Here is a 25,652-nt window from a genome sequence, read left to right as displayed (position 1 = left end):
ATGCATCGCATTTACTTGGACGTGTGAGTAATTGCGCGAGCGGAGGCTATTACTGAAGGCCACATCTCCGCTGCCCCCCTCCCACCAGGGCAGCGCTCTCCCCTATGTGTGCGGCGAGGCCCCACCAGCGTAGGACGGACTTACCTGTCTTCTGTTTGCCGGCCGGCTTTCCTCCTGCTCCGAGCCCCGGTCTCTGGAAGAGTCTGTGTCGTCGCTGCAGCTTCGTGCTCTCTCCTCCCCCTCTTGGTGTGGTGCTGGTCTTCTTCTCCCTTCGCTCGCCTCTCGCCGCAAATGACTGAATGGGTGCCTCGCGCCTTCTTTTAAGGCGGAAACGGGGGCGGCGGGCGGAAACGGCAAATTTCGCGGGCTTTAGGGCAAATATCGCGGCATTTGCGGAGATCGCGCGATTTCGCGATTTTTTTGCAAATCGCGAAATCGCGATAAGCTGGAGGGTCTGGCTAATGTTTGTTTGGTCTTCGCCAATGCTTGTTTGTTTGTTTCCTTACAGTTATCAATGCTTGTTGACTTTCCTTTGCCAATGCTTGATGATTTCTTGACGTTGCCTGACCTCAAGATGGCCGCTCATGGATCACACAGGGTGTGTCCTTAAAACCTGCCTGACTCAAAGATGGCCGCCTTAGTTGTCTGCAGGCACTACTTTCTCTCTCTGCACTCGACCCGATTCTTCACACAGGACTCACCGGCAGTTGCTCCCAGGGTCAGCATACTCCGGATTTGGCTCCCTCTGGTCAATGCTACAGTCAGGTGAGGTTGGGGTGGGCTCCCGCCTTACTTTGCAGGGTCCTTCGGCGGCGGCGTGCCAAACCTCACGCATCCGGCGTGAGGTTTTCCGACGTCGGAGCTCACTCGGGCTCCAATTTCACAGAGCTCAGCAGCGCTTGGCAACGGACCTTCGTGGGGCAGTCCACTTCAGGATTTACTCTTCTTCGGCCACAGCAGTCATCAGGTGAGGTTGGGGTAGGCTCCCAACTCACTTTCTAGGTTCCCGCTCTTCGGCGCCGATAGCGTGCCAAAGCTCACGCATCGGGCGGGACTCGCGCTTTCGGCGCGAGAGGCTTCTTCTTTTCGAGCGTTTCAGCGCTCGTGGTAGCGGCTCCCTCTGGGCTCCCACAATCACGGGAGGGGCAGGGTCACCTGCTGCTGATCTCCTCTTTCAACTGGCAGCATCACACGGCAGCGGACTCTTCTTTTCGACGCTGCAGGGGACAGGGCGCTCTGATGGGGTTCTGTAGGCTTCAGTCATGCCTATCCCACCCTCGTCGCCAGTTGTAGCATCTTGCTACAAGTAAATACAGACACTTGTTGTATTTCAACTGGAGCTTTATTATCTACATCCAGTGTCTTCCCTGTCCCTACTCTAACTGTCCTCATCCTGTTCTGACTCCTCCTCTTCCCCTCAGCCCACCTAGCTCCGCCCACCCCAGCTACTAGACTGTCAACTATATTACACAGCTGAAGGGGTGAGGAAAGGTGAATCTGGGTCAACAAACTCCTTTTCTCCAGCGCTGAAATATCCACGTAGTAGGACAGTGCGCACACATTACCCGGTGCCAAAGATGATTTCTCCCCTTCGTCATGCCCCTGTACCTGCACAAGTGGGCGGGGACACAACCCACCTTCCTAAAAGGAGATGCGTGATTGGGGGTGCCTGGCTCAATCATGCAACTCCTAGAAAAATAAGAAAAATAACATTCAGATGAAGGTTTTAATTGCCGTGGCCATTTGCTGTGGCCCCCCTGACATCAGGACCACCGTTCATGCTTGGGTGGTCCGGGCTCATGTTTGGGCGGGCCTGGCCCACCCAGCCCACCCGCCAGAACCGGGCCTGTTAACAGTGCCAGGGACCTTCCCTCTCTCCACACGCCCACCTCCGCCACTGGTCAATAATAGTAAAACCTAAGCAAAGAAAGTTAAATCTAGGCAGTGACATAAAATCCTGCCCAGGTAAGCCTGCACATACATTAAAAACAGGGCAGTAAGACAAGAAGGGTGTATAGCACGTGACCATTGTCGGATTGGCCCACAGGGGAACCACAAGCAGCCCTGGGAAAATGCTGAATCCAGCCCCACTCTTTTTGTCTCCTCTTGCACCTCTCTCTTTCCATCCATCCATCCATCCATCCATCCATCCTTTAACTCTCCTTCTCTCCGGGCCGTAGCAGAGCTAGCCCACATTTTTATCTGGAGTCACTAAAACTGATGGTCACTCTGTAGAATGTTTCGTTCTGCCAAAGTATTGTCATCTTCATGGAGGGTGTGGTATAAAGGCGTATCCAAGCCCTTTGTTTGCGGCTACTCAGGGCAGAGCTTTCAAGTTCCTCAGGCCCATACAAGATTAGGTCATCCATTCCAGGTTTATTCATTGCTTTCTGGGACTTGAAGTTCTGTTTTCATAATGGATAAACAGGCCTACAGACCCCAGATTAAACAGCAAAAATCTAAACTGGACGAGCTATTCATGCAATGCCCTAGGAAACTTGAAGCCTCTGTGAAAGAGAAGTGCTGGCACTGAAGACCTTCGATTACACTGCTGGGGCCACGGTTGTGGAGCATCTGCCCCTGCAATATAGAGTGGACTTCTTGAGTATAGCCTCTTTATCACCTTTGTGGCAAACCTATGTGAGCACTGAACTCACTGATGTGATCTAGTGGCTTGTTTTACATGTATCGGACCCAGAGACCAGTATGTTAATTTTGGCTTTCCCAGGTGCACAAACTGTGTGATCCTGGATTAATCATTTTACTCTTATGCACTTCAAATAATGTCTCTCCCTAAATGGGGAGCATTTAAAAGTAGGATTAGCAGACCAATGACGTGTTTTATTGAAAGTGGACCTTGACGTTTGCATATACTCATGCACACACACAGATCTTTTCCCCTACAAACCCTTCGTGCAAAGACCAGACATGCGAGCATGCACTTGAACACTTACACACACTTTTTAATTAGCTTTTGATCTAACGGGTATTTCTCAACCATCTATATATAAAGCGCACGTTCACCCGTAGCCGCGGGTATCTTGGCACTAAACAACAGATATTTATTGTTACCAAACTTAATGGTACTCACTCTATCGACCTCAGAAGGATGAACATGAGTGGACCCGCCGGGGTTTGAACTTGTAACCTTGAGGTCAAACACAGCCCTACAGCCACGCATTAGTCCACTATGCCACCAAACCCGGCTCTGTTGGAGCCAACATTTCTGTTTAAATCTGCTAATGATGTAGCAGATGGTAGACTATGCATCAAAATCGCGAATACCATAAGTATGTGGAATTTTTCATGTTAGCAGAATCACATAATTCCCGTGCCAATCATCATTGGCCGTGGTTGACAGTGCAGGGGCAAAGGGTACGGTCGCGCAGCAGATTAGCAAAGTTTGAGTATATATACGTAACACACCACAATGAGACTTGTTAAGTAATGGTCAAAAAGAGGGGAGAGGCAGGGCTGTGGGTGGTGGGTGGGGTGGGCAGGGAAGGAATGTTAATGCAATATCTCCAGTTTAATATTAGAAATACTCACAGGGACAGTACAAAATGGCAAAATGTAAGTACAATTAATAGGATAGCAAGTACACATTTGGAACAGTACTGGATGCAAAGGAGGAGAAAGTAATATATTATCCAGATGCAGAAAAGAACATTTTCCATGTAAGTGTGTTAGAAAGGCGACCCCGGGGGAGGCAGAAGATGTCTGACTGACCACCCCTAGGTCCACCTCTCCGTCAAGAAGTAGCCGAGCGTTACTGAGAGGCCTCCTGGGTGAGGGCCCTCTCCTATGATCGTACAGCAGAGTAACCACAACACTACAAATGGACACCACACCAGAGGTCGAGTTCGTAAGCTTTATCAGGAAATAAAGGTTGCTGGTTCTCAGCGATATGTACAAGTAGACCGAGGGGTCTTTAAAGTCTCGTAAAAGGGGGTCAGGGTAGCGGGACAGTCTCGGTTGGGGTGTAGGAAGGGATACCCTGCGCACAGCTCTCAATCCTCGAGCCGGGGGTTCCGAGAGGTCGAGCCGCGGCAGCGCCAGCAGGCTCTCAAGATGCTTCGGCGAAGGTGGGCCGCGGCAGCGCCAGCAGGCTCTCAAGATGGCTCGGCAAAGGTGGGCCGCGGCAGCGCCAGCAGGCTCTCAAGATGGTTCGGCAAAGGTGGGCCGCGGCAGCGCCAGCAGGCTCTCAAGATGGTTCGGCAAAGGTGGGCCGCGGCAGCGCCAGCAGGCTCTCAAGATGGCTCGGCAAAGGTGGGCCACGGCAGCGCCAGCAGGCTCTCAAGATGATTCGGCAAAGGTGGGCTGCGGCAGCGCCATCAGGCTCTCAAGATGGTTCGGCAAGGGTGGGCCGCGGCAGCGCCAGCAGGCTCTCAGGGTATCCTCGGGTTACAGGGACGATGAGTTCTTCTGGTGTTGGCCGTGACAGCGTCAGTAGGGCTTTCCAGTCCAGTATACAACTGCCGTCCTACTCCGGGGCTGGCCCAGATATAGGACTGGAGTCCTTTGATGTCCGGACCCTCGCGCCTGGGGGCCAGAGGGGCCGGGAAGATGGTGTCCAGACACCCAGCAGGGGGGTGGAGCCAGCACCCAGGGATGCCGGGGGCGATCGATACCAGGCGTCCGGGGACGGTTGGAGGCCCATCGAAACTCCCCTTCCTCCGGGATCTGTCGAGTGGCCACTCGACCACCTGGGTAGATCTTGGCGCCTCGATGTCGGGGCTTCGCTGGGGCCTGGGCCGGGGCCGAGGCCACGTGTTCGTGACGTGGTGGTCCCAAGATGGAGTCGGGCGAGGCCTCGTGCTCAGGACGTGATGGGCCCATGATGGAGTCAGGCCGGTGTGGTGGCCCGTGGTGGTAACCGGACCGGTAGTGTTGGTGCGTGCAGGATCGGGCGGAAGGGGCTACCCGGGGCTCTGTGGAGGGCCGATGTCGTCCGGGGCCTGCCACGCGGGAGGGGTAGGACCACGCCACGAGGCCGGGTCCAACACGCGTCCCCCCCAGCTGAAGGAAGGGGAGAGTCACCCATCTTCTTGGGGATTCTCCTCGCCGAGGCGGAAGAATCGGGACAGGCCGTCAGCATTGGCGTGGTCGTTGCCGGGGCGATGCTCCACAGTGAAGTACATCCCTTGGAGGGAGATTGACCATCGCAACAGTTTCGGGTTTTCTCCCCGCATCTGCATCAACCACCGTAGAGCCCGGTGGTCGGTCTGGACCCGGAAGTGGGTGCTGAAGAGGTAGGGCCGGAGCTTCTTTAGGGCCCACACGATGGCCGAGGCTTCCCTCTCGATAGTGCTCCATCGCTGTTCTCTGGCCAGCAGCCGCCGGCTGATGATGGCAACGGGAAGGTCGGCCCCTTCAGGGTTTACTTGGGAGAGGACCGCCCCAATGCCGTGCTCCGAGGCGTCGGTTTGGACCACAAACTCCCGGCTGTAGTCGGGGGCTTGGAGCACAGGGGCGGTGCACTTAGCGGTCTTTAGGGTGTCGAAGGCTACCTGGCACTCGGGGGTCCAGTGCACCCTTTGTGGTAGTCTCTTTGAGGTCAGTTCTGTGAGGGGCCCCACAATGCTCCCATAGTTTTTGATGAAGCGCCGATAGTATCCAGTGAGCCCCAGGAAGGCTCGGACGGCGGTCTGGGTGACCGGGGGCTCCCAGGCCTGGATAGCGTCAATCTTTGGCTGGAGGGGAGCCACCTGGCCGCTCCCTACTTGGTGTCCCAGATAGGTCACGGACCCTTGTCCTATCTGGCACTTGCTGGCCTTTATGGTCAGTCCGGCCCGACGGAGGGCCGTCAGGACCTCCCGGAGGTGGGTCAGGTGCGCATCCCAGTGGAGGCTGTACACCGCAATGTCATCTAGGTAGGCGGCGCTGAACTCTTCTAGCCCGGCCAGCACTCTATTCATTGGAAGGTGGCCGGGGCGTTTTTCATGCCGAAGGGCATCACCTTGAAATGGTAGTGGCCATCAGGGGTCGAGAAGGCTGATCGCTCTTGCGCTCCAGGTGTGAGGCCGATCTGCCAATACCCGGCCGTGAGATCGAAGGTGCTGAGATACTTCGCAGCCTGTAAAAAGTTCAATCGGGTCGGGGACAATCGATATTTGCCCGGCGGTATTGCCTCTGTGACCCTCTAGTTATTAAATCAAATGAAGAGGCAGGCGCTGGAGACTGGAAAGCAGGAAACAAGTTTTTTTTTATTCTCTCCGGAGGAGAACACAACGAAACGGACAGAAGGTATCGTTCTGAGGTGCTCTAACTGTATTCCTGAGGCCTGGCCTCTTATACACACATTTATGACTTTATTGTAGATTACACATACATGTTAAAGCTTTGATGTACGGAAAAGACATTCTCGGAACTCCCCTTTGGGCCCGTTCCCATACACATTTACAGTTGAAATCCCCACCCTAGTCACAACAGGGGATGAGCATCGCGCAGCTGGATAATCCGCCGATTCACGGAATGTGGGGGGTTTGATCGGGTCTCATGGGGTGGGGGCTTTGATCAACCCGGGGATTCTTTGATGGGGGAAGCTTTCTATTGTACGGGGAGGGGCAAGGATGGTATCGGCAGAGCTGGGTGTCGGCTTGGGAACGGGGAGGACAAAACGGGCACACGGGGAAAAAGGGGGTTTGCATCTAAGGGCCGGAGATCATGAAAGGAAAGCAGGGAGGTGTCGCGCTGGGAACAGGATGAGGGCCTGGGGCAGAGCAGCGCCGAAGAGGGGTTTATGACTCAAGGCAGGTGCAAGCAGGGGGTGGTCAGCGTGCAGGCTTAGCGAAGGCAAAGGGCTATGTCAGGGGCCAGCGGCATGCTAAAGGGTTTGTTCTGATCGGGGCATCTTAAAATGGCGGGCGCGCACGACAAAAGTGTGGCATCAGGGGAAGAGGCAAGATGGCGCAGATAATGTTCACCAAAACGTACTAATTTTCAACAGTCCTCCCTTTAACATATTCAAGACATCTTGCTGGTTCATTTTCTACTCGGGTCTATTGTGGTGGGCATGAGAAGGAAAACGGTAGGAACCCTAGATGAAAAAATTGTAAACAATACATTTTGAGATTTCTAGTTTTTAGGAGGTGGGCCCATTTGATAAACTTTGATAAACTTGTTCAGCAGGAAAGTCATAGGAATGCAATACAAAAAACGGTTCTGTAGCGAGCAGCAAGTACATATCATAACGTGAACTGGCAGGTTATTACATATTTCAGATTTGGATTGGAGCAGGATCAATAAAATGGCGGCTGGGAGAGAAATGAGGCATAGCAAAAACGGTGATTGTGGATGTCAAATGTTCGAAGTTTTACGAGTTCTCATTGTTCTTTGTGGTCTTTCGTTGGCGCTGTTGAGCACCGGCGGTGGAGCTACGAGTCCAGCTCTGTTCTAAGTTCTGCGTTGCAGGGCACGACCCTTTCCTCGCGTTTCTGGTCGGTAAGGTCCTTTTCGCCCTGTGTCCTTTGAGGTGATTGTCAGAAAGTTCCGATGGAAGAAGAGCGTTCAAAACAGTCCATAGGGTAGGTCAGAGGAAAAAGGGGGATGGAGCAAGGCCAAATTGGGAACAAACTAGGGGAACGAGAGACTTCAAATAGGCGGGCGTGTGACAGAATTCAGAGAGCGGGGACTTGTCGACAGGCACTGGACGTCGAGCAGGGGCATCAGGTCGACCCTTTCTTTTCATGTTGTCGAAAACAGTGTCTCGTCCTGCAGCTCTTTTCTGTCGTGGTCTCGCCTTGGCTAATGTCGCAGGTGTTCCTTAGTCTGCAGTCAGGCCTCGTGCTCCCACATCCGGTCCTTCTCTCCTCCAACAGCAGTACCCTTAAACAAGTTTGAAAAGACAGTTTTTAGAAAATTTGCAGATGGAGATAATCAAAAAGTCTATTTCTCTCCCAGCTCCAGGCAAAGAATGAAAATGCTCGTTCTCACAACTGGCATATGAAATGACCGGTGGCGGGCCTGTTGGATTTACTTATGACTTTCCTTCATAATTAGTTCACGACAGTTCATCTGATGGTGACCCACCTTCGTGAGACGAACCTGGCGAAGATATGCTGTTCTCTAGAGTTTCACATTTACAAAGGGTACTGTGAGTCATCAACATGGTACTACACAGGTATTTTGCTGAGAGACGAACATGACTAAAACATCTCCTTTCTATAGATGCATCCTGCTTTTAAACTACTACGGGGTTCATTTCGGTTATTTCTTTACCTTGGGCTAATCTGTTAACCTTGTAAAACATCATTCTGGATCCTACGTAACCTTTTACAGCCCGATTACTTAATCAGGAAGGACAGGGGTTTTATGGGAAACAACCAGGGACATATACAGGGGAGGTAACGGGGGTGATCATTCTTTCGGCTTGGGTATTGCGACAATTCGGGGAGGGGAGGGTCGCGTATTCTGAGGTCCTTGTTTTATACTATAGGAGCCGTTGACATGTAGTTCCCTTATTTCGGGTCAGATTAGGGAACCTCTGTCGTCTTACCTGTCCTTTCCCTTACGGCCCCACCTGGGTTCATTGACTTCTAGCGGAAAAGGAGAGGTAACGACGCGGTCTCAGGGTGATTGTATTAAAGACAAGTTTTTGTGCAAATACTGACGGTATTTGAAGCCAATTAGGTGGGGTGCTAGGGGTGGCAGTCTGCCAATTTCGGGGCTAACCACTCGGAAGAGTGGGAGTGCAGAAATAGAGAGAGAGAGAGAGAGAGAGAGAGAGAGAGAGAGAGAGAGAGAGAGTGAGAGAGAGAGAGAGAGAGAGAGAGAGAGAGAGAGAGAGAGAGAGAGAGAGAGAGAGAGAGTGAGAGTGCAACGGCAGGCTAAATAGTACACGTGCAACAGAGAGGGTGGCAGTGTATTCAAGAAAGGCTATTTAGTGCATTACACAGTAAAGGGCATTCGCGGGTCTGCGTTAGGATCTTGTAATCATGCAGTTTGAGCATTAGACAGGGTAGAGGGGACGCGCCTTGAGAAGAAGGAAAGAAGAAAGGAGGTACCATTTTGTCGCACTTCTCGCATTCTCGGTCCTTCGACCAGTTGGGTCGACGCCTCAGTCACACACACACATTCCCTCATTGTTTCGCATCATACGTGACATGGGTTCATTCGTCCGGTCTGGTTTAAGGGTGATCACTTTGTACCAGGGTTGTGCTAATTTTTCGGGTTTGTTCGGTACGTGAGTAGTCTGCAGGCATGCTTAGACGCCACCTTGCGGCGCTAGTTCGTTTCGTGCATTAGACATGGCAAGGTTTCGGATCTTCGCCACACCTCGGCTGTAATCTCTGATGTAACCTGCAGAGGGAGGAAAAAAGGGGGGGGGGTGGGAGACAGCATTCGCGCACATTCAAATACATGGATTCATAAGTCCTTTACTTACCTCTTACTCGTCTTTCCTCCTCGGGGCAGGGTCCCTGGGGATATGGTTTCTGGAGTCGAGGGGGGGGTAGTGTGTTCATATAGGTCGTGTGCGGGGAAACGTAAAAAGGAAACCAGAGGTGCCTAGTGCGAGGTATCTAGTCAAAAGGATGTATCTCACTATCGGGGTCCTTAAACCTCTTTCAACGCTGTGGCGTTCTAAGGTTCTTCGGTTCTTGGGCCCCTGATACTTTGGAACGTGGTACTTTATAATATTTACATTATTTTATTTCTCCCTCCTTTTACATTCCCTCATTTACACCGTTCGTTTTACCCATCCTTGGAAGTCAAGGTCTTCCTCTACGCGAGAGTTCATGGGTCAGTTGCGTACTTTGAAGGCGGAGTGTCGTGTTGCTGATCCGATCCGTCCTCCAGGGCTGGGTAACCATCTTCCTTTAACCTTAAAAAGAGAGCAGAGTAGGGTGCACAGAAAAAAACTTTCCCACCGATCCCACATTTTTTTAAAATAAAGCATGCAATACCCGTCCATAGTTTCAAAGACTTTATTTTGCAAAATCATTTCAGCATATGGATTATGAGGGTGCGGTCGTATTTGGTCGGTCGTGGCAATGGCTAAAGTGCATACAGTGGGGGGTTTCGCTTGCAGCAATAAAAACATCGGAAAGTTTTACTCGTTCATTTGTAAGTAACTAAAACGTCTATTAATTGGTTGGGGGTTCGGGGGCATTTATTTTCCTATATGCATACCGTACGTGAGCGTCGTAAATGAGGTTTACACCAGTTATAAAAAATATAATACATTGTACATTTGTAATCAACATTTGTAACGGGGATCCTTTCATACTGTTCGTCGTGTGAGTTCTCCTTGTCTTTTCTAGCCAAGTGTACAAAGGATCATATAAAATCTCAGAACATCAAGTTTATATTAGTGCGAAGGAACACCACGAGGTGTTCGTAAGTTCCGATTGATACCAGCGCCATTTTGGGCGGGGCCGGCACAGTCCGGAAGCAGCACCAGGGGGGAAATGTTTCCATTACTGGCAGTTTGGACCAGAGTCCTTTTCGGCAGTTCTAGAATTCACGCTAACAGAAGGTGTGGCAATGTCATGTTTGTTTCGTTGGCGATCAAGGCAGCCGTCCCTTACCGGAAACCTGCAAAGGCCGAAGGTTCCGCCGGGGACCTTTGTATGATCTTCAAGGCTGCGGAGATGCTGTCGGAGATGGGGGCTCGTGCTCCATGGGACAAATGTTCGAGTTATATGGCTGGCCAAAGTTACTCTAGTGGCCGGGGCCCGCCTTCCAGCGGATCCAGACGCCATTTTGAGGCCCTACAGGGGCCACTCTCGTCGAGTTTGCAAGAATGGAAGAGATCCTTCGGAGTGAAAGGAAGAGGTCCCTGTTTTGTGTAAGCGGGACGTTCAGCTGGGGTGCAGCTGTGATGCCCCCACCTGGGGGGGCGAGGGAGACTCGTTCACATCGTCTCCTTCTCCCGGTGCACTCCATGCCGCTCCTTTTCATCGCCCCGCATGAAGGTCTCTCCACATCCGGTGTTCCCCAAGTGCCACCATTGTACGTTCGGTGCTGCGCAAGTACTGGGGTGCCACCATTGCACGTTCGGTGCTGCGCAAGTACTGGGGTGCCACCATTGTACGTTCGGTGCTGTGGAAGTATTGGCACCATCGCCTGACTGGGGGTGTTCGGCGTCGGGCCGGGGGCTGGGAAACCTCCTATCGGTGGAGGTGGGAGAGGCTCGTCCGCGTCGCCTCTCCCTCCCAGCCCAACTTGGACAAATTGTTGTGGAGGTACGTGCAGGACATCCCGCCGTCCAGGACTGCTGCGGCTGTGACGGAAGAGAAAAGGAAGAGGTGCCTCGTTCTCCTCTGGACATGTGGCGGGACTACCTTAGTCTTTCCAGGCCCGTTGCGGCCGGCCAAGGAGACATGTGGCGGGACTACCTGCAAATGCCCAGGCTGCGGGCTCCTGCCTCTCCTCCGGCTCCCCCACACGTTAAGATTTCCTGACCAAGAGTTGGCGGCCGGGCTCGCCTTATATGGGTTGCCGTTGGTTGGGCGTAGCCGTAACCCTGCCCTACTTTGGAAGGTTCCAGAATGGGGGGGGGGGCGAATGTTCTGTTTGACTTTCATTTTCTACAGTTTATCGTTATTATTCCTTGTTTGTTGTGTTAAATTAAAAGTTCAAGTTCATTAATGGTCTACGGATTTTGTTTTACCATTTCTTTCTTTCCAGGTTGCTTTTATGCTAAGTTTCTGCTAACAGAGGTCGAGTAACACGGAAACACGTGTAGAGGGATGACGCAGATTTGTACATTACATACACACAAACTCAGACGGGGGACAGTACAAGTACGACATACAAAGACCCAAGACAAATATAAAAACAGTTATTGGTCATAATTATCTCTTTCCGTCTGTGAATTTTTAAACGAGGCTGGGTTCCCGTCTTGACATTGCCCGACCTAGGAGAACTTGAGCATGCCGCTGAGATTTTCCTGGCGAAATCTGTGCCATCGGGCATAATCAAACGTGGTAGTTCTGTCTGGTCTGTCTATGTAAGTCGGGTTCTTCTTTGTCTCGCGCCTTTTCTCGTACTGTCGGTCTGTCGTCCTTGTCGGCCCTTTGCCTTTACTCACGCTCAGTAGAGTCGGGCATTGGGCTTTCCAGTGTCCGACATACCTACAAAAAGCGCATTGGTCTGACCCTAAGTCTGGTCGTCCTTTGCATAGTGTCGGGGGATAAGTTGTGGGTAGCGGTGTCCTGGGGTTGTCCTGTCGGTATATTTCTCTACTTGGTTTGTCCTCGTCTTTTCTCTGTCGTTTCGTAGCCTCTCTGCGCCACATACCGAGACTGTCGAGCATAATTGGCGTTGTCTTATTATTTCGAAGGGCTATTTCTAACGTTTCTATTTTATCAAGGTCAAAGGATCCTGCCAGTGGCCACTGTTTGTCTTGGCTCTCTTCGGTATACCTGTGCCATAATTTATTATAAGCTATGGTGACTAACCCATAGTTTATGAACATGTCCTTATTAGGGGTGCCTTCTAGTGGAGCTATATGGTCCACCTCTAACACCCGGTCCGGGCTAAACAGGCTATTTATCAGTGGGGAGAAGACAGACATGACGGCTCGTAACGAGGGACTAAAAAGTCAGCACTGCCTATCTTATCACTAGGTGCAAAGACTAGACAGAATATTTCTATTCTACGTTGTTTGCAAGCAGTGAATACCTCATGGACCAAAAAACCAAAAGACCGATAAATAACAATGGGGAGAATGAGTAGGACCGCAAAGATCTGCGTTACCTACCCTTTTCACTATCTGCAAAAAGGGTGGTCACTTCCCTGTTTGCAGACAGGTTATCTCCAGGAAACAATATTTTTGCGAACAACAGTTCAGTTTCAAGCAATTATTGAGTGGGGGAGAAAGAAAACAAGCACGGCTGCTACCCTGCCTATCCTCCACTGCTTGCAAAGAGAGAGAGCCTGTTGTTTCTCCGTTTGCAGACAGTGAATCTCCAAATAAAAAAAATAAAAATAAAACGAGCAATACTAGTATTTTTGAACAATCAAGCAATCAAACAATTTTTTTTTTCGCAACTTGTCGTGGCAACACGACCTTACCCGGACCATGTGGACAGTTTCTTGTCTTCCGAATCCAGCGCCCGATCGTCCTCTTTTTCTCGTATTTCTCACGGCACTCCTGATGGTTCCCAGTCAGGACCGTAGATCACTCGAGAGAGGTCTGTTCGGAACTAGTGAAGTTCGGATGATCGGCTGCCAGACGAGGGTCTATTGGGCAAGAGCTCTCCCGATCGTTGCAGTCGTTCACTCTGTCGTCGGGACCTCTCCCACTGGATCCACGAGTCGCTGATGGGCCCCACGCTTGGGACGCCAATTGTAAAAAGTTCAATCGGGTCGGGGACAATCGATATTTGCCCGGCGGTATTGCCTCTGTGACCCTCTAGTTATTAAATCAAATGAAGAGGCAGGCGCTGGAGACTGGAAAGCAGGAAACAAGGTTTTTTTTATTCTCTCCGGAGGAGAACACAACGAAACGGACAGAAGGTATCGTTCTGAGGTGCTCTAACTGTATTCCTGAGGCCTGGCCTCTTATACACACATTTATGACTTTATTGTAGATTACACATACATGTTAAAGCTTTGATGTACGGAAAAGACATTCTCGGAACTCCCCTTTGGGCCCGTTCCCATACACATTTACAGTTGAAATCCCCACCCTAGTCACAACAGGGGATGAGCATCGCGCAGCTGGATAATCCGCCGATTCACGGAATGTGGGGGGTTTGATCGGGTCTCATGGGGTGGGGGCTTTGATCAACCCGGGGATTCTTTGATGGGGGAAGCTTTCTATTGTACGGGGAGGGGCAAGGATGGTATCGGCAGAGCTGGGTGTCGGCTTGGGAACGGGGAGGACAAAACGGGCACACGGGGAAAAAGGGGGTTTGCATCTAAGGGCCGGAGATCATGAAAGGAAAGCAGGGAGGTGTCGCGCTGGGAACAGGATGAGGGCCTGGGGCAGAGCAGCGCCGAAGAGGGGTTTATGACTCAAGGCAGGTGCAAGCAGGGGGTGGTCAGCGTGCAGGCTTAGCGAAGGCAAAGGGCTATGTCAGGGGCCAGCGGCATGCTAAAGGGTTTGTTCTGATCGGGGCATCTTAAAATGGCGGGCGCGCACGACAAAAGTGTGGCATCAGGGGAAGAGGCAAGATGGCGCAGATAATGTTCACCAAAACGTACTAATTTTCAACAAGCCCCCAGGCGATCGATCAGTTCATCCGCCCGGGGGATGGGATGGGCGTCGGTCCTGGTGACGGCATTCAGCCCCCGGTAGTCAACACTGAACCGGAGCTCCGGGGGCGTGCCGGGGGCGGCGGCTTTAGGGACCAGGACAACTGGGCTGGCCCACGGACTGTCGGAGGGTTCGACTACCCCCAGCGCTAGCTTCTTGGCCACCTCGGACTGGATGCAGGCCCACACTCGGTCGGGCACTCGGAAAGCTCGGTGTCTTACAGGCGGGCTGTCTCCGGTGTCTACATCATGGAGACACCACCGGGTGACTCCAGGGGTGAGGGAAAACAGATCTGCAAACTGCCCCAGCAGCTGCCGGCAGTCATGGTGCTGTTCTGGGGTCAGGGTGGAGGAGAGCATGACCCCTTCGATGGAGCCGTCCTTCTCAGTGGTGCTCATGAGATCTGGCAAAGGTTCGGAGTCGTCTTCAGCTCCGTCATCGGTCGCTAACAGCAGACTTAGTTCAGTGCGGGCAAAGTGCGGCTTGAGCCGGTTAGCGTGTAGAACCCGGAGGGGGTTCCGGGGGGACTCCATGTCCACCAAGTAAGTGACGGGCTCTTGCGCTCCACCACCTTGAAGGGCCCCGTCCATTGGTCCTGGAGGGCGCAAGGTTCAACCGGGGACATGACCCAGACCTGCTGGCCCGGCTCGAATTCGATGGACGAGGCGTTCCGGTCATACCAGCGTTTCATCTCCTCCTGACTAGCCTCCAGGTTGGCTTCGGCCAGTTCCCGGAACTTCCGAGTTTGGTTGCGGAGGGTCAGGAGGTACTGGTAGACATCTGGTGGAGCACCTCGGACAGCCGTCTCCCAGCCTTCTTTGACCAGGCTGAGGGGGCCTCGGACCGGGTGCCCATACAATAGTTCGAAGGGGCTGAACCCCAGGGACTTCTGGGGTACTTCGCGATACGCAAACAGGAGGCAAGGCAGCAGAACATCCCATTTGCGTCGTAGTGGCTCCTCTAGGCCCTTGATCATTCCCTTCAGTGTTCGGTTAAACCGCTCCACAAGTCCATTCCCTTGGGGGTGATACGGGGTGGTGAACTTATATGTGACCCCGCACTGTTGCCACAGGGATCGCATATACTTGGAGATAAAGTTTGTGCCCCGATCACTCACGACTTCTCGGGGGAAGCCGACTCTGGAGAAGATCCCCATTAGGGCTCGACCTACTACTGGGGCCGTGATGGTTCGGAGGGGGATGGCTTCCGGATAGCGGGTGGCATGGTCCACCAGAACGAGGATGAAGTGGTGCCCTTGAGAGGTGCGGGGGTCCAGGGGCCGCGGGGCTTTGACTTTCCCACCGCTCTTCCCACTGGCTTGACAGGTCGGGCAGGTTCTGCAGTGATGATGCACATCGTTGCGCATTTTCGGCCAGTAGAAATGAGTCACCAGGCGGCTGTAAGTTTTGTCCTGCCCCAGGTGCCCGGCGAGGGGCACATCATGTGCTAAGTTCAAGAGGATGTCTCTAAATCGGAGGGGAACGACCAGCACCCGGCTGGCCCCTAGTTCGGCAATCTTCTGCTCACTGTAGAGAAGGTCGTTGTCCCAATAGACCCAGTGGGACCCCGCAGGGTCTCCAGCGGCTTGAGTGGCGGCTTGTCGTCGAATTCCCTCGAGGGAGGGACAGGTGCTCTGTTCTTGTCGGAATTGTTCGCTGGTGGGGCCACCTTCTTGGCGCCACTGAGCTAGTTCTGGAAGGTGGCCGAGCTCGGTGATTTCTTCATGGCTGGGCCCCTGGGGGCCGGTTTCAGGGTCGGCGTCCTCGGGGACGGCGGGCAGTGGAGGTGCGGGCCACTCCGGCTCCTTGATCGGGGCTTCCTCCGTTGGGGTGGAGGCCCGGGCGGACATGGAGCGGGTGGTCGCACAGACCCACTCGGGAAAGCCTAGCATCCCCAGATGCTCTCTTCGCTCTACGCCGGCCCAGAGGGAACTTTCCAGGTCGTTCCCGAGGAGGCAGTCCACGGGGGAATCGTCTCGGACAGTCACTTTCAGCATGCCCGACACCCCTCCCCACTCGAAGGGGATGCGGGCCATCTGGCACAAACTCTCAGAGTTGTCCGCCGACCGTACTGGGCACAAGACGTTGGGAAGAATTTGTTCGGAGGTCACCAAGTGGCCGCGGACCGCCGTTGCGCTGGCTCCAGTGTCCCGGAGGGCTTCGGCCCGGCGTCCATTGATGGTGACCCATTGGCGGTATTTCTGGGTGTTACCTGGGATCGGGTCTCGGGGGATCATGTCTCGATCACCCAGGCATGCTAAGATCATGGCGGCGGGCTCCCACTCGGCCTGCTCGGTGTCGTCGCCCTCTTCTTCGCCTCCCTCTGCACTCAGGGCGGCGGCCACGATCTGGCGGCTCGGGGGACCGGTGGTGCCGGGTCGCTGGTTCATCGGGCAGAGAGGGTCGTTCGCATAATGGCCCTGTCGCTGGCATCTGTGGCACATAACATTCGGGCGGGGCCCGGGTCTTGCTGGGGGGCCCCCCCTCCAACCCAGGGATGGCGACGGGGAGGTAGGGGTTGACCCCGTGGGGGTGTCTCGGCCCCTGCTCTGGCCTCCTCCGCAGCCTCGTGGTCGGTGGTTCCCCGGGGATCCCCGGCCGTAGTCTCCCATCGGACTCCGGGGAACTCGGGTGCTCACCCATCTATCCGCCTCGACAGCGAGTTTTCTTGGCTCTGTCAATTTGCTGTCGAGGAGGTGCTGCCGGAGTTCGATGAAGCAGTTATTGGAAAGATGTTCCCATAGGATGAGGTCGACCAACTGCTGGTAGGTGGTGACCTGGCAGCCTCTGATCCACCCTTCGAAGGCTCTGCTGTAAAAGTTCACGTACTCCACCCAAGTGGTACCGGGGATTTTTTTACAGTCTCGTAATCGTTGCCGGTACATTTCGGGGGTGAGCCCGTAGCGAGTGAGGAGGGCGGTCTTTATGTGTTCGTACGAGGTCATCTCGGCGTCGGGGAGCTCTAGCAGGGCGTCTCTCCCCTCGTTGATGAACTTTCCCCATAAGCCGGCGCCCCAGTCTTTGAGGGGTACTCGATGGGCGGTCATGGCGACCTCGTAGGCTTTGAACCACTGTTGGATGTCGTCGTTCTTATAGTATTCTTTGACGACCTCCTTGGGTATGTGCACCTTCGTGTCCACCGGCGGGGGTGAGGTCTTGCCCCCGGCGGTGCCGGTCTCGTTTGTCTTGGCCTTGATTTCCAGTTCTTTGAGGCCGCGCTCATGCTCGAGCACGAGTTTCTTTTCTTCGAGGTCTCGTTGTCTTCGCCTTTCCTCTAGGTCTCCTTCCAGCCGTAGTTGCTCGAGGGCTAATTTCCTTTCTGCCAGCTGTATCTCTCCTTCTTGTCGGAGTCGGGCGAGCTCCAACTCGTGGAGCCGGTTCCTCTCTCGTTCTCGGGCGTCTCCGTAGGGGAGGCCCGTGTCTAGGTTTGTGGGTCTTTCCCCCGCTGGGTTCGCGTCGGTCTGCGGGCGTCCGTTCGGGCCCGGGTTGTCTTCATTCGGGGGTGGCGCGTTATCGGCGTCCGCCCAGGCTTGCAGGGCTGATTTAAAGTCCTCTTTGGTGTTGAGGCCCGTGGTAGCGATGCCTAGGTCCTTGCAGAATTGTTTTAATTCCTTGTGGCTGTAATCTTCCATCTTTTCTTTCTGGAATTCCGCAGTCGGTCTGGTTTCCTGAGTAGTCATGGTCGCGGTGTGTTTTTCTCGGTAGTGAGTGAATTACTCTCTGTATGATCTGCGTCGGCTCGGATCCCACCCCTGCCACCAATGTTAGAAAGGCGACCCGGGGGGGGGGCAGAAGATGTCTGACTGACCACCCCTAGGTCCACCTCTCCGTCAAGAAGTAGCCGAGCGTTACTGAGAGGCCTCCTGGGTGAGGGCCCTCTCCTAGGATCGTACAGCAGAGTAACCACAACACTAGAAATGGACACCACACCAGAGGTCGAGTTCGTAAGCTTTATCAGGAAATAAAGGTTGCTGGTTCTCAGCGATATGTACAAGTAGACCGAGGGGTCTTTAAAGTCTCGTAAAAGGGGGTCAGGGTAGCGGGACAGTCTCGGTTGGGGTGTAGGAAGGGATACCCTGCGCACAGCTCACAATCTTCGAGCCGGGGGTTCCGAGAGGTCGAGCCGCGGCAGCGCCAGCAGGCTCTCAAGATGCTTCGGCGAAGGTGGGCCGCGGCAGCGCCAGCAGGATCTCAAGATGGCTCGGCAAAGGTGGGCCGCGGCAGCGCCAGCAGGCTCTCAAGATGGTTCGGCAAAGGTGGGCCGCGGCAGCGCCAGCAGGCTCTCAAGATGGTTCGGCAAAGGTGGGCCGCGGCAGCGCCAGCAGGCTCTCAAGATGGTTCAGCAAAGGTGGGCCGCGGCAGCGCCAGCAGGCTCTCAAGATGGCTCGGCAAAGGTGGGCCGCGGCAGCGCCAACAGGCTCTCAAGATGGTTCGGCAAAGGTGGGCCGCGGCAGCGCCAGCAGGCTCTCAAGATGGTTCGGCAAGGGTGGGCCGTGGCAGCGCCAGCAGGCTCTCAGGGTATCCTCGGGTTACAGGGACGATGAGTTCTTCTGGTGTCGGCCGTGACAGCGTCAGTAGGGCTTTCCAGTCCAGGATACAACTGCCGTCCTACTCCGGGGCTGGCCCAGATATAGGACTGGAGTCCTTTGATGTCCGGACCCTCGCGCCTGGGAGCCAGAGGGGCCGGGAAGATGGTGTCCAGACACCCAGCAGGGGGGTGGAGCCAGCACCCAGGGATGCCGGGGGCGATCGATACCAGGCATCCGGGGACGGTTGGAGGCCCATCGAAACTCCCCTTCCTCCGGGATCTGTCGAGTGGCCACTCGACCACCTGGGTAGATCTTGGCGCCTCGATGTCGGGGCTTCGCTGGGGCCTGGGCCGGGGCGTGGTGGTCCCAAGATGGATTCGGGCGAGGCCTCGTGCTCAGGACGTGATGGGCCCATGATGGAGTCAGGCCGGTGTGGTGGCCCGTGGTGGTAACCGGACCGGTAGTGTTGGTGCGTGCAGGATCGGGCGGAAGGGGCCGCCCGGGGCTCTGTGGAGGGCCGATGTCGTCCGGGGCCCGCCACGCGGGAGGGGTAGGACCACGCCACGAGGCCGGGTCCAACAAAGTGTATGTAGCTTCTCCTAAGGGTGACAAAGACCGTCACCCTTCACTTAATTAGTCACGGGATGGCATTGAGAAGCATTGATGGATATCATCTTTTTATCACTCCACTACGGCTTGTCTTTTCTTTAGTGCAAGCTGCTTGGATGATTGTGACCTTTTGAGGTAGTTTTCATGTTAATAGCAGCGCACACGGGCGCCACAATTAACATGAATACGGTTTTGCAGGATTAGATGTCGTTGTGTGTGCGCTAAATTCAGCACACTGCGCGCTTCAGGTGATTCAGGTGTGCGCGCGCGGCTTATTGGGAACTGTGGTGTGCACTGTCTTTGATTTCATTTTCTTCCTGTTCTGTGCCTTGTTCCTAGCTGCTTTCTTCCTGTCTTTTCTCTCCTGCTTCCTGGAGTGTTATCAGCATTTCCCAACAATCCCTTGTGATGTCATCTACTACATCATACCCCTGGCCTTTGCAGGCTTAATGACATCATTCACCACTCGGCTGTGTATAGAGGCGTAGTTGGGGATGCCTACAGTGTGAATGCAGTCTGTGGTTTGGGCTATGAATGGTGTGAATGAGGGACCTGGGGCTACCGAGCTAACATCAGACTCACAGGATGGCCGCGGCAGCTCTGCTTCTCATGGCCTCTGAGGGCAGCACCTCGCAGACCGCCAGTGAGATGCACTTTGAGGTGGGGGCGGAGCCTTCCATAGGTGTTGTAAGGCCTTATGAGGTTCCTTTTCGTTGAACCAAACAGCTTTTAATAGCAATTTCTGGGGTTCTACCTCTGGCAAATTCAGTTTTGCCTTGAGCTCCAGGAACTCGGGCACCGCCCCTATCTGGAGCTGGGAGCGGAATGTCTGGGGGTCTACTGGGAAGCAAGGTAGTATGAATGAAGGGGTGAATGGTGTGAATGTTCAGTAGCAAAGGTCAAAACCTTGGCGTGGTGCTACTGCTCACAAGTTTACCCATGAACTTGTGCTAATTTGACCTGTCTTGGATGAAAGGGGCTGGCACTGTCTTTGATTTCTTTTTCCTGTTCTGTTTCTTGTTCCTTGCTGCTTTCTTCCTGCTTTTTTCTTTTCTCAGTTTTAACATCTACATCTCACTTCATTCTCCTTACACTTTCTTTCATTCCTTTCTTGTTTATTTCTTCTGTGGGCTTTGTGTTTCGTGTTGTTTTAGTCTCTTAATTTTGTTCTTTTATCTCATTGCCTTCTCACGCTCCTCATTGCATTTCTTCTTTCTAAAGTTGATTCTCCGACTTTCTCTTGTCCAGAATATTTTTTTTCATTCCTTTGTCCATACTTTATCTTTCTCTTTCGTTTGTTCGTCATTCTTTACGTTGTCTTTATTTTATTGTTTCATTTCTTGATCATGCATTTGTACTTTCATCATGTAATTTTCCGTGCTCCTTATGTCATTTCTTTCCGACATCGATTTTTCATGTCTTTTCTTTTCCTCACTTTATTCGCTGCTGTTTTGTTTCTCATCTTACTCGTGTGTCATCAGTTCAATAGTTGTACTAAATAAACATTTATTTGAAAAAAAAACACATTCCGGACAACCCTCACATCTCTCAGACCTACCACAAATCCAGAACTCATGTTGGTTGCATGAGGGAGTGGTAGTACACAATACCTGTCCACAATAAGGATTACAACTTATTTCTAAAGACTTCCAAGTGGTAAAAACATTCAACAAATATAGGCAATAAATTGATATCAAGATGAGGGGCTGATGTAACGGCAGGTGAGGGAGCTACTCTGTTTGGTGAGAAACTGTCTGTTGCAGCCGCCTTTAACATAAGCTAGAGGCAGTATATTTAGCTGATACCGGAAACAAGCATATCTATAGGGTAATGCTTGAAAATACTTCATTGGTGTTTCCTAAAACTTTGCTGCTCTGACTTTTTTTGTATTTTTTTCTACAACTGTAGGGGTTTGACTCTGCAAGTCATTCACCACAGAAACACACCTTGAGCTAGACACATAAAATACCTCACTGGAGTAACACAAACTGCTACGAAGCAACAACAGATATACATGGACGTCAATTCACCATAATACTAGGGGTAGTGGCAGTGACATTACACACCCTTTGATACCCACTTTCACTCACTCATACTTACACATTAGTGGAATAAAGAATGGACAGAAAATAAAGAGTGTGATGCCCCAGCTGCCCCTGTGTTCCTGCCACTGAATTTGGCACCTCTGAGGCCAGGGGTCGCCAAGGCAGTGCCAGGGGTAGCAGAGGGCAAGCCAGGGGTCGCAGCTCGACCCTTAAATGACGTGCGCCGGGTGCTGACTTTGCATTAGAGGTACAAAAGGGGGTGGTGATGGATGGAGCATCAGAACCAATCAAACACTCACACCCAGTCAAAAGATCTGGGTTTGATCCATCACCATTCTTTAGCCCACTCTGCCACCCCAGTTCAGACATTGCTATATGCAAATCAGTCTGACCCTGTGCCTCATGGGAACAGTCCAGCCCGAACTGCCAAGCCATGCCTTCCCTGGACCGGAAAGAAGCTTCCGAGGACCGTTTTCTGGCATTCCAGCCGTCTTCAGCCCGGCTTGCTTGAATCCAGTGGCAAAGTGAGAAAGGGACTCACGTCTGAGCATACCCTGCCACACTTATGGCGGCCAAAGCGGTACAAAAGGGGGTGGTGATGGACGAAGCATCAGAATCAATCAAACACTCACACCCAGTCAAAAGATCTGGGTTTGATCCATCACCGTTCTTTAGCCCACTCTGCCACCCCAGTTCAGACATGGCTACATGCAAATCAGTATGACCCTGTGCCTCATGGGAACAGTCCAGCCCGAACTGCCAAACCATACCTTCCCTGGACCGGAAACAAGCTTCCGAGGACCGGTTTCTGGCATTCCAGCCGTCTTCAGCCCGGCTTGCTTGAATCCAGTGGCAAAGTGAGCAAGGGACTCAGACGTGAGTGATTTGTTTTTATCGTATTGTCCTTTGTGCCCTGTGACAGTATTTATTGTATTGCCCTTTGTGCCCTGTGACTGTTTTTATTGTATTGCCCTTTGTGCCCTGTGACTGTTTTCTAGCATTTTCTTCGTTGCCCTGCGCAACCGTCTTCCCGCTCTCTGCACCAACCCGCTTCCCCGCTGCTGCTCCCCTGCGGCCCCACCCATTTGCCGCCCAGCACCCTTCCTATTCGCCGCCCTGCTTCAGCCTCCCAGCTGCTCCTCCCTCCCACTTCGCCATTTATAGCTGGGACCGCGCATACGCGCAGCAAACATGCGCAGCGGGCGCGCCGATTGTGCGCCGAAGGCGCACTAAAGGCAAGCCCGTCTGCGTCCGTCCGCGCCTGGACCGCGCCTAGCGCCAGGACCCCTGGCCCTCGTTGATGCCAGCGCACCCGACGGACTTACGATGCCGCCACCCTCCATGCACTCAACACCGGCCGAAACCCCACCTGCTACCGAGCCACCCCGAAACGCACCCACGGACCCTTCACCTGCCAAGACTGCAAATTCACCTGCCTCCGACCCGGTTCGGCACCCACCAACCCTAGCACCAGCAACAACCACCTCAAGTGCATCCTGCTCAACACCTGCTCCATCCACAGGCACGCCATCGAACTCTGGAACCCCCTGGACACAACATCACCAGACATCGCCTTCCTCACAGAAACCTGGATGAACGCCTCCTCAGCCATAGCCATCCCAGACAGCTACAAGATCTCCCGGAGGGACCCCGTCAACCAAACCGGAGGGGGCGTCGCCATCGTCCACAGAAACACCATCCGAGTCACGACCAACTCCGATTACATCCTCTCCGCCGCCGAACACCTCCACTTCCAGATACACACCGACCCCAGAACTACCCTTAGAGGTACTCTCGTCTACAGACCCCCGGGACCACGCACACAATTCAGCGAAGCCATCGCAGACTTCGTCAGCCCGCACGCCCTTACCTCCCCAGACTACATCCTCCTAGAGGACCTCAACTTCCACCTGGAGAACAACAAGGACAGCAACACCACCACCCTGCTGGACAACCTCGGACTCAAGCAACTGGTGAACACCCCCATCCACTACGCCGGCCACACCCCATCTTCTCCTCCAGCAAGCACATCTCCTTCAGCCACTCCACAGGACTACACTGGACAGATCACAGCTGCGTCCACTTCAACTTCAGGAGAACCACGACCCACCGCCACCCGCAACAGGTTCCCCGCAGAAGCTGGAGCAAGATCACCGCCAACCAGCTCACCACCTCCCTCAGCCAGAACCCCCCCACCAACACGATGGACCCCAACAGCCCGCAACCTCACACAGTGGCTCACCAACTGCGCAGACGACCTCGCACCACTGAAGAAACCACCCAGCAGACCCGGCAGCAAGTAACCCTCGTGGTTCACCAAAGACCTCAAATACTCCAAGAAAACCTGCCGCACCCTCAAGAAAGCCTGGCGCCGTGACCAGTCATTAGAAAACATGACAGCCCTCAAGAGCGCCACCCGCAAACACCATCAGCTGATCCGCACCACCAAAAGGAGTACATTCAAAGAACGACTAGACAACAACACCCACAACAGCAAGGAACTCTTCAGCATCGTCATAGAACTCTCCAACCCCAGCGCCTGCAACAACGTCATCACACCCTCGCAAGACCTCTGCGATTCACTCGCCTCATTTTTTCACCGCAAGATCGCCGACATACACAACAGCTTTGGACCACAGACCACGCACCCAACCACCGAACCAGCGCACCCAACCACCACCCTCTTCACCTGGACCTCTGTCAGCACCGAAGACACCACCCGCACGATGAACACCATCCACTCCGGCTTCCCTACCAACACATGCCCACACCACATCTTCAACAAAGCCGACTCCATCATCGCACCCCAACTCTGGGATATCATCAACAGCTCCTTCACATCCACCACCTTTCCGGAGAGCTGGAAACATGCCGAGCTCAGCGCCCTCCTGAAGAAACCCACGTGGACCCCACGGACCTCAAGAACTTCCGCTCCATATCGCTCCTCCCTTTTCCTGCCAAAGTCATCGAGAAGACCATCAACAAACAACTCTCTGCCTTCCTCGAGACAAACGGATCCCTCGACCCCTCGCAGTCCGGCTTCCGAGCAAACCACAGCACCGAGACCGCACTCATCGCAGTGACCGACGACATCAGGTCCCTACTCTACAACGGGGAAACAGCTGCCCTCATCCTCCTGGACCTCTCAGCAGCCTTCGACACTGTATGCCACCGCACCTTGATACAGCACCTCAGCAACACCGGAATCCAAGGAACGGCCTTGGAGTGGATCATCTCGTTCCTCACCGGAAGAACCCAGAGAGTCCGCCTCCCACCATTCAGATCCGTGGCCACCGAAGTCATCTGCGGCGTCCCGCAAGGATCCTCGCTCAGCCCCACCCTCTTCAACGTCTACATGAGCCCCCTCGCAGCCATCGCACGCCGACACAACCTTAACATCATCTCCTACGCCGACGACACCCAGCTGATCCTCTCCCTCACCAACAGCCCCGCCACCGCCAGAGCCAGCCTCCAGGAAGAAATGAAAGACGTCGCGGAATGGATGAAGCGCAGCCGTCTGAAACTGAACTCAGACAAGACGGAAGTCCTCATCCTGGGACCATCCCCCTCTGCCTGGGACGACTCCTGGTGGCCCCCTGCCCTGGGCACCGCACCCAAGCCAACGGCCACGCACGCAACCTGGGCTTCATCCTGGACTCCTCCCTCACGATGACCAAGCAAGTCAACGCCGTCACGTCATCGTGTTTCAACACCCTGCGCATGCCCCGAAAGATCTTCTGGTGGATCCCCACCGCAACTAGGAAGATGGTCACCCAGGCCCTCGTCGCCAGCCGTCTGGACTACGGGAACACCCTCTACGCTGGAACCACAGCCAAACTCCAGAAAAGACTCCAGCGCATACAGAACGCCTCGGCACGAATCATCTTGGACATCCCTCGTCACAGCCACATCTCCGCCCCTCTGAAAGACCTGCACTGGCTCCCCGTCAGAAAGAGGATCACGTTCAGACTCCTCACCCACACACACAAGGCCCTCCACGACATGGGCCCCAAATACCTCAACAGCCGCCTCACATTCTACACACCCACCCGCCTGCCTCCGATCCGCCAGCCTCGCCCTCGCCACCGTCCCATAAATTCGCAAATCCACCGCCAGAGGAAGATCCTTCGCCCACTTGGCGACCAAGACATGGAACTCCCTACCCACCTACGGCTGTCCCAGGACCATCTTTTCTTCAGGAAACAACTCAAGACCTGGCTGTTCGAGCAGTAACGACCCCCCGCTCCCAGCGCCTTGAGACCCC

The sequence above is a fragment of the Lissotriton helveticus genome, chromosome 2_2, assembly GCF_964261635.1.
Source record: "Lissotriton helveticus chromosome 2_2, aLisHel1.1, whole genome shotgun sequence".
NCBI classification, from domain to species: Eukaryota; Metazoa; Chordata; class Amphibia; order Caudata; family Salamandridae; genus Lissotriton; species Lissotriton helveticus.
Note: the sequence above shows the minus strand (reverse complement) of the source record.